Genomic DNA, 11,102 nt, shown 5'->3' with positions numbered 1-11,102 from the left:
TTTGTGGAGGTGATGGAGCTGACATGGACATCTGCCATCCCACTTGTGCTGAGAAAGGGACATTCCTCAAATGCTGGGATCTCTAAACTGCCTTTTATCCTACTGCAGGGAAGGGGGTAGGTGAAGCATGGAGCATTTTGAAAAACCAGTAACAAATATGTGAAAGAGAAATTGCCTCCAGCCCCCTCCAAAGGGCTTAGTGAGGGTCTGCTCTCAGGCTGACAGCCTGCCTGTGGTATGGGAGAGGAATCCCTGAACACGAATTATTTGTGAGATTCCCTGCCAAAATGCTGGCACTCAGGAGAAAGTCCTATGGTATTTAAAGCCATATTCCTTGAGATGGGGTTCAATAAGGGCAACTTGGCTGGTTTGTTGTACTCTCTGACCACCTCTGTGCCTCAGAGAGATTTAAGAGAGGATCCTCCTCTCTCTTTCCCTCACTGGTGATATTTTTCCATCTCCTTCAGGCTTTGTGACTGGTCACCCATCCTTTCAGTGAGCAAGGATGAATGAGGATCATTTGGAAATCTATCAGGAGTGCTGGAGAGCACAGGGCAGCTTTTGAAAGACAAGCAATCAATTTGTGAAGCCTTTTGGAGAACTCTACACAAGGCACAAGACATGACGGAAGGAAAGATGCTCCTGTAGATGGGAGAAGCCTGTGCTGGGTGCAGCACTCAGGTGTGATGCCAACCAGCTGCCAGAGAACCTCCCAATGATTTGTGGTGTGTCCTGGTGATGGAGCACACACTGATCAGAGAGGGATTAATAGTCTTGTCAGAAATGGAAAGAAAAGGGAATCCTGCCAAGGAAATGTGAAAGCAGAAGAACATCTCAATGCACCAGGAGTGACTCGGTAACATGAGACTGATTTAACACATGGATTCAGTGGAGACTTCTATTTAAGATAGGGTTCCTCCAGGGAAAGGTGTTTTCATAACCCAGTGGGGCCTCATAGTAAAAAAGGATTTGGAAGTGAGGACAGGACTGACAGAATGGATTTTTTTTTTTAAATTCCAGCCATTCAGTCTGGGGACAGGCATTTATTTCAGAGCTTTGATTGTTTGTCACCACGATATTTTCTGAAAAATCTCTTCACCAGCCCTTCTTCTCCTGAGAAGATGAGAAGCCTTAGCTTCTCCATGTTTTGCTGCTCTGGAATGTGGTCTGGAGACTGTTTATCCCAACATGTGAATTGTTTTTAATTAATAAGCAATCACCATCAGCTGTCAGTCATGAGTTTTTATTATTCATTCTTGTCCAGCCTTCTGATGTCTCCTTTCTCTTTCTATAGCATAGTTTTAGTATAACATTAATAATATAATATAATATAATATAATATAATATAATATAATATAATATAATATAATATAATATAATATAATATAATATAATATAATATAATATAATATAATATAATATAATATAATATAATATAATATAATATAATATAATATGACATAAATCAGCCTTCTGAGATCAAGGACTCAGATTCTCATCTCTCACCTCATCCTGGGGACCCTCACAAACACCACAATTATTACATGATTATTCCTTACAGAAAGCCAAAAAATATGAAGCCTGTTGTTGTAAAGGCACTAAATAAATCTAGCCTTTGTAATTCTTCTGATGCGTTCAGCTGTTCAGAAGCCAGAACATATCCATTAAAAAAAAAAAAAGGAATATATACCATCATGGTAGGTGTGAACTGGGGATGAATTGTCAGTCTCAGACCAATTACTAGACACATCAAAACAAAACTAGGCAAAACTAGTACCCAAAATTCAGTCTATCATGATAAGGAGAAAAAAAATGATGCATACAAAACCCATTCAAAGCACTCTAATAAAGTTTGGGTCCTTTTTTCTGAAATGGCAGCAGTGATTTTATTGGAAGTATGTAAAAAGCAAGACATACAGTGTGGAAATACAGGAAAAGGTGAAGTGAGAGAGGACAAGAAAACAAACAAATTCAACAAACACCTTGGGTGTTGCAGGCATTATTCACCTGGCTGCAGCCCCCGGGCTGTGAGCTCTGGACATCTGGCCAGCAGCAACAACACTGTGCTTGCAACCTCCCTTTTCTTACATATTTATTCCTATCTCAGTCCTGAGCTTTGCTGGGCTGCAGCATGATGGACATTTTTCATGGATGCAGCAGGCTTAATATCTAAGAAATACCTCAACAGGGCTTCAGAACAAACAAAGGTAAGGTAATTTTTTGAGGGACTGGCATTACTCCTGAAAGGAGAGCACAGGGGATGCGAAAATTCCATGGAATCTTTCTCAGCTGGTAGAATGCCATGGGCACATTTAAATTAGTTCCATCCAGATGGGCAGATCCTGAATTCCTTTGCATATTATTCCTTTGCATATTCCTCTGAATATTCTGCAGAGATGTGCCTCTTGCTCCACCAGGCAGGAACACAGTCCAGGCAGAGACTTTGGCATTTGTCTCTTTCCTCCTTGCAGCTGTTATTTCTCTAATAGATTGAGAAGTTTCTGTAGCACTGAAACAGAATAAATAGCATTGTCTTGCAAGAGCTTTCCATCTGCCCTTCAGTGTTTGGCTTTGGCAAACAGAGTGGGATCCCCAGATCACACAGCAAGCAGAGACAGCCCTGATGGTGATGCTGATCACTCCTCCAGCTCTGGAAAGAAAAAAAGCCAGGGAAGGACTTCCCATAAAAGAGGGTTCCTTGGGTAGGAAAGGGAAGCAACAGCAAATCTTTGGCCCAGGAGGAGTCACCAAGTGACTCAGGTACAGAAAGATTTGGAATAATCAGACATAATCCAATAAAAGCCCATGGTAAAGGCCCAGCAGATGCCAGCTGTTAACATGAGGGCTGCTGGAGAGAAAACCACTGGACAGAAAGGCTTGTCCTGGAAACAGCAGCTCAAGAGACAGACAAGGAAACCTCGAGCCTGGCAGGGACAAAGGTGCAGCACAAATCTCTTGAACTGTTTGAGCTCTCAAGTCTTGCAAACAGGGCCCAGAACAGGTAATTAAAATTCACCTCCCCCGCAGAAGAAACACTGGAATAGCTAAAAATGTCTAAACTGGTCACACAGAGGCTGAGTCACACAAAAATCAGCAGACTATCTCCAGGGGAATCGGTTACTTATCTACCAGATCTGTGATGATTTATTTATAACAAATAAGAAGGAAAAATAGATGTAAAATATTTACACTTAAACACCAGATTATAAAATGAGATGTGTATGAAATTTGAGCTCAATGCTGACGTTTAGAAATGGTGTCTGAATCAAAAATTTGATATTTTTAGTTACATTTAGAGCACACAGGAATTTTTAAATGGATAGGTTGAGTGCTTTGGCCTGAAGTAATCTGTGTGACATCCTATCTTCCCTCCCTCCCTCAATGCAACCACCTTTGAGGTCATTAGCAATAAAAAAAAAGCAGATATTTTCTTGTCCTCTTATAATTTATGTGCTGCTCTACTATTTCTGGGGGAGAAGGAACACCTCAAGTATTCCATATACCCACAAGAATAGCATCTGTGTCTTTTGATTCCCTTAAAATCTTTGACAGCCTTTGGTTTTCCTTTGCAAGAACAAGAACACTTGGACATTTCTACCTTCAAACCCATGGCCACACTCTCCAGAGAAGGTTTCTAGCACTTCTGAAGTATATATATATATATATATATATATATATATATATATATATATTCATATATATATATTCATATATATATATATACACATTTATTTATTTATATATTTATTTATTTATTTATTTATTTATTTATAGTATTTATATCAAAGATAGCTATTAGTGAAACATGAGATCAACACAGCAGCATCTAATATTGATGAGTTCAGTCCTATTTTCTGACAAAATGAGACTTGCACTTCTTTTTGTGTGTGTGTGTGTGTGTTCATTTCCTTTCATAATCCCTTTTGAACCCATTTTGCTCCCATTTGGCAGAAATAGGAATATGCCAGCATTACAAGTTCACTACAATTAAAAAAAAAAAAAAAAAAAAAAGATTTACCAGAAGCAGTATTCTAAAGGAAAATAAGAGGCACAGTAAGGAGGAAGGAAAAGGCATGTTGATGACATGGCAGAAACAAAGTTTGCTGACAAGAAAGCATTGGAGAACATGCAGGGGGGCTGATTTCTCACAGGTCCTGACGTGAGGAAAGGACAGCAGAAAACCAGGGTTACTGAGGACAGGAAGCCTCAGAGAGTCAGATGCATTCATTAACAGCGGACTCAATTACCTCAGAGGTCTTTTCCAACCTTGATGATTCCATGGCTCCGTGTTTCTGCGCTCCCAGAACGAGCAACATCTGATTTTATATTATGGATACAATGATGGGAGTGTTTTTATTGAAATATTAGTCATTTGCAGACATGCTAGCACTGCTAACGTGGGTTACTGCTATCTAATGCAGATGCAAATGCATGACCTGAGAAATCTGCACAGATTTCATCTTCTCCTATTTTGGATCCATACTGGAGACAGTAATTTAATGCTTATTCCAAGAAAATTCAAGAGAATAAATGAATTGCATTCAGTCTTGAATTCGTGTGATGGTTGTCAGCTTGTCAAGAAATGAAACCAAAGAAGGAAATACGGGATGGATGAAAGTCTCCCTCAGACTTTTTTTCTTGGGAAAGCATGACAATCACTTTCTACAGACTCCACTAACCCCAAACATCAACTAAACACTTACTTTCTCCTTATTTGCTTTTTGCTACAATGAGCTCTACTCCTTGCCTCAGTATCCTTCCACAGAGAAAAGTTGTGGCTTAGCAAGTGAAAATGCACAATTGTCCACTAGTAAATCATTTTTGTGGGTATAGATTCTGATATGTCTGTCTTTCTCCTTAGAGAAACAACTTTATATGTAAAAGAATCTACATGCAGTCTTCCTACACAGCATTTACTGTGTTTTGTTTTAGTCTATTGAAAAATCAATATTTATCTTAAAGAATAACCCCCCCCAAAAATTGAAGCACATTAAAGCTGAGGGACAAATTTGGGTTGCAATATCAGTCTCAGACCCAACATGGGAGTCCAGAACCTGCTCCACCACCTCAGGCATCAGTTTGCTGCTGTACTAAGCACAGTAATTTTTCAAATATCTATTATGAGTTTTCTTGGGTTGTTTTCCCCCAGCAGGAATAGTTTCCTGATCAAATGATGCATCTGATGCTGCTTTGGTATCTCTTTAGCAATTGAAAGCATAGAGTAGATTTAAGCCCTCTTCAGATCAGTGCAACTTGTGATCTGAATCAATGGAAATCCCTCCCCAAACTTTTCTTAATACATTTTAAACTAATGCTAAGAGACAAGTCAACAGAAAATGAAGGACTGCTCCAGCCTTATAAAATCTGCTTCTGATTTTCTAACTCTTGCAATAAAAAGCCACCACAATAGTCTTTAATTTCTACATTTCTCAAAAGGTTTCTCATGCAGTGAAAAGAGACCTGACTGTCACTCAGACCAGACTGACTCTTGCATGAAAGCTGTTAAACAACCCAGCGATGGTTATCCTGGAATCATCATGTCATGGCAGATTAATGATATTAATCATTAATCATCATGGCAATAAAAGACAGGATAATGTGCTGCACTCACAAATCCTTGGCTAAATTTTGTTATGGGTAATTGCATCCCACTCACCAAGTGTTGCAGAGCTGCCTTGGGTACGGAGGGAGCTGTGCCTGAGCCCCAGAGGTGGGTGCATTTCTGTCTCTGCAACCTGACAGATGGCTTCCAGTCCTTTGGGATCCTCTGCATGTAACTCATGGAGCAGTGCTGGAACTCAGAGGAGCAGATGTTCCTGGAATATGTGGGAAGAATGTAAGTGTCTCCATTTACTTTTAAGAGAAATGTATTCAATGCTGTTAAATTTCTCCACAGATATACCAGAAAAATGAAAAAAAAAAAAAGTATTATCAGTATTATCGTTGCTTTCATGATTTAAATGGTATTTGCTGTTGGGTGGGTTTTTATTAACTTGTTGGGGTGTTTTTAACAATCTATCTGCTGATACAAAAAATGAACCAGAAATGCAGGATGGAGGAAATAAATGAATCTTTTTGCAACACAACAGAAAAATTTCCAGCCGTGGAGTAGTCCTATATAGTAACTGCAAATCATCTAGTGATTTTTTTCCCCCACTGTGAAATCTGCAATACCAATAGAGCATTAAAGCTGACTGCAGTTCCAGTCATTTACCTCGTCCTTTTACCACTAGAGGGCTGGAGGAACAGCTTCAACGTGAGCTGGAGCATCTGATAATGAGGCACTATTAGAATGAACACTAAGAATTTACATGCTTGGAAACAAGATTTTCCCAAGTTTATAAAAAACAAAAAGACAAACAAAACCCTGGAGTTTGTAGCATGCCTTTGGAATATATCATCATCTGTGTTAGTGCAGAGATCCCTGAGCAAATTACCTCCAGTTTGGTTTAAAAATGGAAACTGCCCTGAAAAATGTATGAAGCTCCTCTACCCTCCCACATTTCATTTCTGGTCCCCTTAGACCACTGGCAAAGCCAGGTAAGAACATTCTAGCAACTGAACAAGGGCACTGGAAGGAGCAGCCCAGTTTGCAAGCAGTAAGCTGCCAAGTATCAGACCCAGCTGAAGCAGTGGAAAAGCTGCTTTGCTTGGCAAAGTCCACTGCCCCTTTCATATTGGTGCCTCTGTGGGCAGCTTCCTGCTGGATTTTTCCTTTCTTTTTTTTTTTCTTCTGTGATTGTGGCCTAAAGTTGCAGACTTTTATTTCAAAAATGCTCAATCTGGTGGAGAGTGAATGTGTGAGTTCTGCCAGGACACACGTGCGTTCTTTAGCATGTTCCAGTCCAAGCATGCTCACTTGCAGACACAAAATAAGATCATGGTGCTGCTGGGGAAATACAGAGCCCAAATCTGACCCAACAGCTCAACTTCTGCCCTGCTTGTTGTAAGACACATAAATCACCAACCTGGCCTGCAGCTCGGGGGATTAAAGCACATCTAGATCCTCAAATGATGTATTGTGCAGTTTTTCCTAAATCCTCAAATGATGTACTGCGCAGTTTTTCAAGGGATTGTCCAGCAGTGAATCCTCCTGACTCAGGAGAATAAGACAGAAGCCCACCAAAGTTGTTCAGGAAGTGATCCTTGCAAATTTTCAGGGAGAATGAGAAAATTCCTGATTTGAACCAATCTTTTGGACACATGTTTTTGTCTCTTTAGTGAAGATTTTCTTTCAATCTTTTCTTTTAATGATGGATTTTTTTCAATAAACAGTTTACTTTAAAAAAAAGGAGTTTACAAAGCTCTTGCTTCTTCCAGAAAATTTTCTTTCTGGTGGTCTGGCAAGCATGATGATTATTTTGGAAAATTGCTTTGTTCTTCAGGTGACATCAAATTCCACTGGGTTTAGTGGACAGCTACCATAAACAGGAGTAATAATTAGATCATAATTCATATTTTGGAGGCACATTTATGCTATCCTCAGTACCAGAGCTCTGTGTTACTCATAGGGGTTTCATGGCAAAACTGAGATTTTGAGCAGATGATTTTTTTCCTGAAGATGACACTGTATTATTGAGAGCAGTATTTTGTCACCTTTCTGCAAACAGGAATAACAAAATGTCTTAGACTTTGTATGTATGATCACACGAAGTTAAAGTAACACATCTTTGCTTGTTTTTCAAAATGAATCATAAAATATATGTCCATTCATAAATTCTGCTTGCATGACACTTGGGAAAGAGAAAATTCATCTTGCAGTGAATCAACAGCAAAGATAAGGTCAAAAATAGAATTTAAATAATTACTATTTTAAAATCACTGGTAGGTACCAGGATGAAAATTTCAGCTTAGTGTGTAGTTTTCTTTAGAAAGACTAAAACTTTAAGAGAAGGGATTTATATTGGAGTATTGACTTTGAACTTCTCTAAGAGAGCTTTACAATATTTAGGCACTATTCTGAGGGTTATTGTAGAAAATTTTGAGATTAGAAACATAGCAATAAGAAAAAATGAGCTAAGAACCACATCTGTAATTCTTCACCACTGAAAGAGATTAAACTCTTGAAATAATTCAGTCCAAAATTTGTAAAAAATGAACTATTGATAGAAATAAAAAGACGCGTCAAGAGTCAGTCCTTTAGCCTTCACAAGAGCAAAAGATAAAGAAAATCCAATGACACGAAGAAAATTGTGTTTAATTGCAGGATTTCAGATGAAACAATAAGTTTGCTGTTCTGTGTGAAGAACACAGACATCTGCAGCATCTTGGATGGCACCGTATCATCCCACAGATATTCTGAGAGCCATTTCAGAGCCACAGTTTTTACTGAGCAACTTTTGGCCGAATCTCTTTCCTCCTGGTCAGTATGTGAACATTTAGCAGTGATCATCTGGACTAGAACATAACTTCCTATTTACATATTTATATATTTATGTGTATTCTGCATCACTTCCTATTTCCCTTTACCACTGCCAGCAGTGGAAAGAGCTCATTGTGATTTCGCTGAAGTCTGAGTGCACTGCTGTGAGTGGTCTGTCTGGGGCAGGTGTTGCTTATAAAAATAACAATCAATAACAATTTTGATTAAAATTAGGTGCTGTTTCTTGCAGAAATGGCTTATTCTACCAAGGTTAAATGCTTAATATATTATGTTTAAAAAGATGAGAAGATTGTACAGGTGAGATCAGTTCACTGCTGTCCTGTGAAGCCAAACCAGCTAAGATTGATCAGGAGGTGACTCAGTAATATCTGGATGTACCATCTTACAGACAAAAATTTTCTATTTCAGACAGCTACAGCAGCAGAGCCCAGTCACTATAGGATTTCACTGTGTCAGGGTTGCTTGCTGGTTTACATATTTTACACAATTAAGGACTATCTAATTCTCCTCTAGTCAGAGAAATAACCAGGAATGCACCATCTGGACTTTCCTTCTCCATTTTGGTGTGATATGATAAATTATTTATCTTTCTCAAATCAATCATCATTAACGTATTAAATGCCATTATTTTGCTAATACTTATTGCTGCTACTTAGTAGCCATAGCATCAAAGCCATGCCAGGGATGAGCTTTCTAAAAAAAGGGCCAGAGCTCCTTGCACAGCATAAATAAACAAAGCCCAGCAGGCTTTAGAGCCTCGAATTCCAGCTCAGAAAAGGACTCAGGACCTTTCTGAAAGGCTTGAATTACAGAATCCAATCCCATTTAATGCATCCCTGCAAGACAATACTCTGTTCCTGCTGCCTCTCAGAAAAATCTATTAATATGGGTTTCCTTTGAGCATCTGCAATGGCACAGTGGAGCCATGAAGCACTGGCAAGAGGTGCTTATGTAACTGTGCAGCTTTTCCTCTGCTGGGAACAAGGAAAAAACCTTCCAGGGTTGCAATGGCAGCGACAATGCTGCAAACCACATCCAGCAGCTCCTGTGATGCAGAAATCAGGGCTGTGGGGTGATGCTAATTAGCAACGTTTCCATTTCATATGGTTTATTTATAATTTGTTTTCTATTCTAGTACTTTGTAATTCTTTTACCATTTTGGAAGGAACTATTGAAATTCTACACGGAGCAGTCATTATGGGAATTTCAATATTAAAATAATTGGTCTTGAATAAATGTGCTTTGGCACTGTAAAACTTCATTAACCCTCCAGCAGAGGGCAACATCTGAAAGAAATATTCTATAAACCCAAAGAGCAGCTCCCTTTCAGATATTGCAACTACAACATGTGTTTTCATCAGGGAATCTTCCTTTGAACATGCAGATTTCACTTGGCTACACATTGGGCAAGTGAAAGAGCTTAATAATATTAGAAGGACTTGCTTAAAACACAACTATTTTTTTTAAGTAGCACATTACAGAAAATTTAAAATTAAATAAGAGAAATATTATGGCTACGACTTAAAAATACCGATTTTCGCATCTTCCATTTTCTTCAAATAGATAAAAGTTTATCATTATTAGATTCTGAAATAAAAAATAATTCTCTTCAGAATATGCTCAGTTCATTCCAGTGCTGTAAACACCACAAATCAAGATTGTGTGTAACAGTGGCCTACTCAGAGGCATGAAAACAGAGGACCAAAAAAGAGGTGGAAAATATTAAATGCCTTCTAGAAAGCAGACACTAATGGATTCCTAACATGACCTAAAATAAGCTGCGTGAGTAAACGTGGGTTTAGAGGTAAATATACCCACATAAACCTGTATCTATACACCTATAGAAACCTATAGCTATATCTATATAGCTATATAAACATACACCTGTACCTATAGAAACCTATAGCTATATCTATATAGCTATATAAACATACACCTGTACCTATAGAAACCTATACCTATAGCTATATAAACCTATGCCTATATCTATATACCTATATAAACCTATACCTATATCTAGATAAGCCTATACCTATATACCTATATAAACCTGTATCTATATACCTATATAAACCTATACCTGTATCTGTATAAACCTATGCCTATAGACCTTATAAACCTATACCTGTATCTAGATAAACCTATGCCTATAGACCTTATGAACCTATACCTGTACCTAGATAAACCTATGCCTATATCTATATACCTATATAAACCTTTATCTACGTATCTATATAGACCTATACCTATATCTATACGAGCCTATACCTGGATCTAGATAAACCCATGCCTTTATCTATACACCGATATAAACCTTTATCTACATACCTATATAGACCTATACCTATATGAGCCTATACCTGTATCTATATGAGCCTATACCTGTATCTATATGAGTCTATACCTGTATCTATACGAAGCTATACCTTTACCCGTATAAGCAGATGGCGGGTGCAATCTGTTTGTGGCACTACAGCAGCGTTACTGCGGCTGTGCCCGCCGTGCCCAGCGGCGGGGTGGCCGCACCGACCCGGTTCCTCCCGCGCTCTCCGGGGCGCGCAGCCGAGCGGAGCGGGGCGGCCAAGGCGCTGCCCGCGGTGCTGAAGGGCCGGAGCGCCCGGGAGCGGAGCGGCGGCCGCGCCGAGGGCAGCGCTGCGCGGACGGACGGACGGACGGAGGGACGGAGGGAGGTTGGGAGGGGTGGCGGGCGGGGGCAGCG

The sequence above is a fragment of the Fringilla coelebs genome (assembly GCF_963513975.1).
Source record: "Fringilla coelebs genome assembly, chromosome: 6".
Classification (NCBI taxonomy): domain Eukaryota; kingdom Metazoa; phylum Chordata; class Aves; order Passeriformes; family Fringillidae; genus Fringilla; species Fringilla coelebs.
This window is presented reverse-complemented; position numbering follows the sequence as displayed.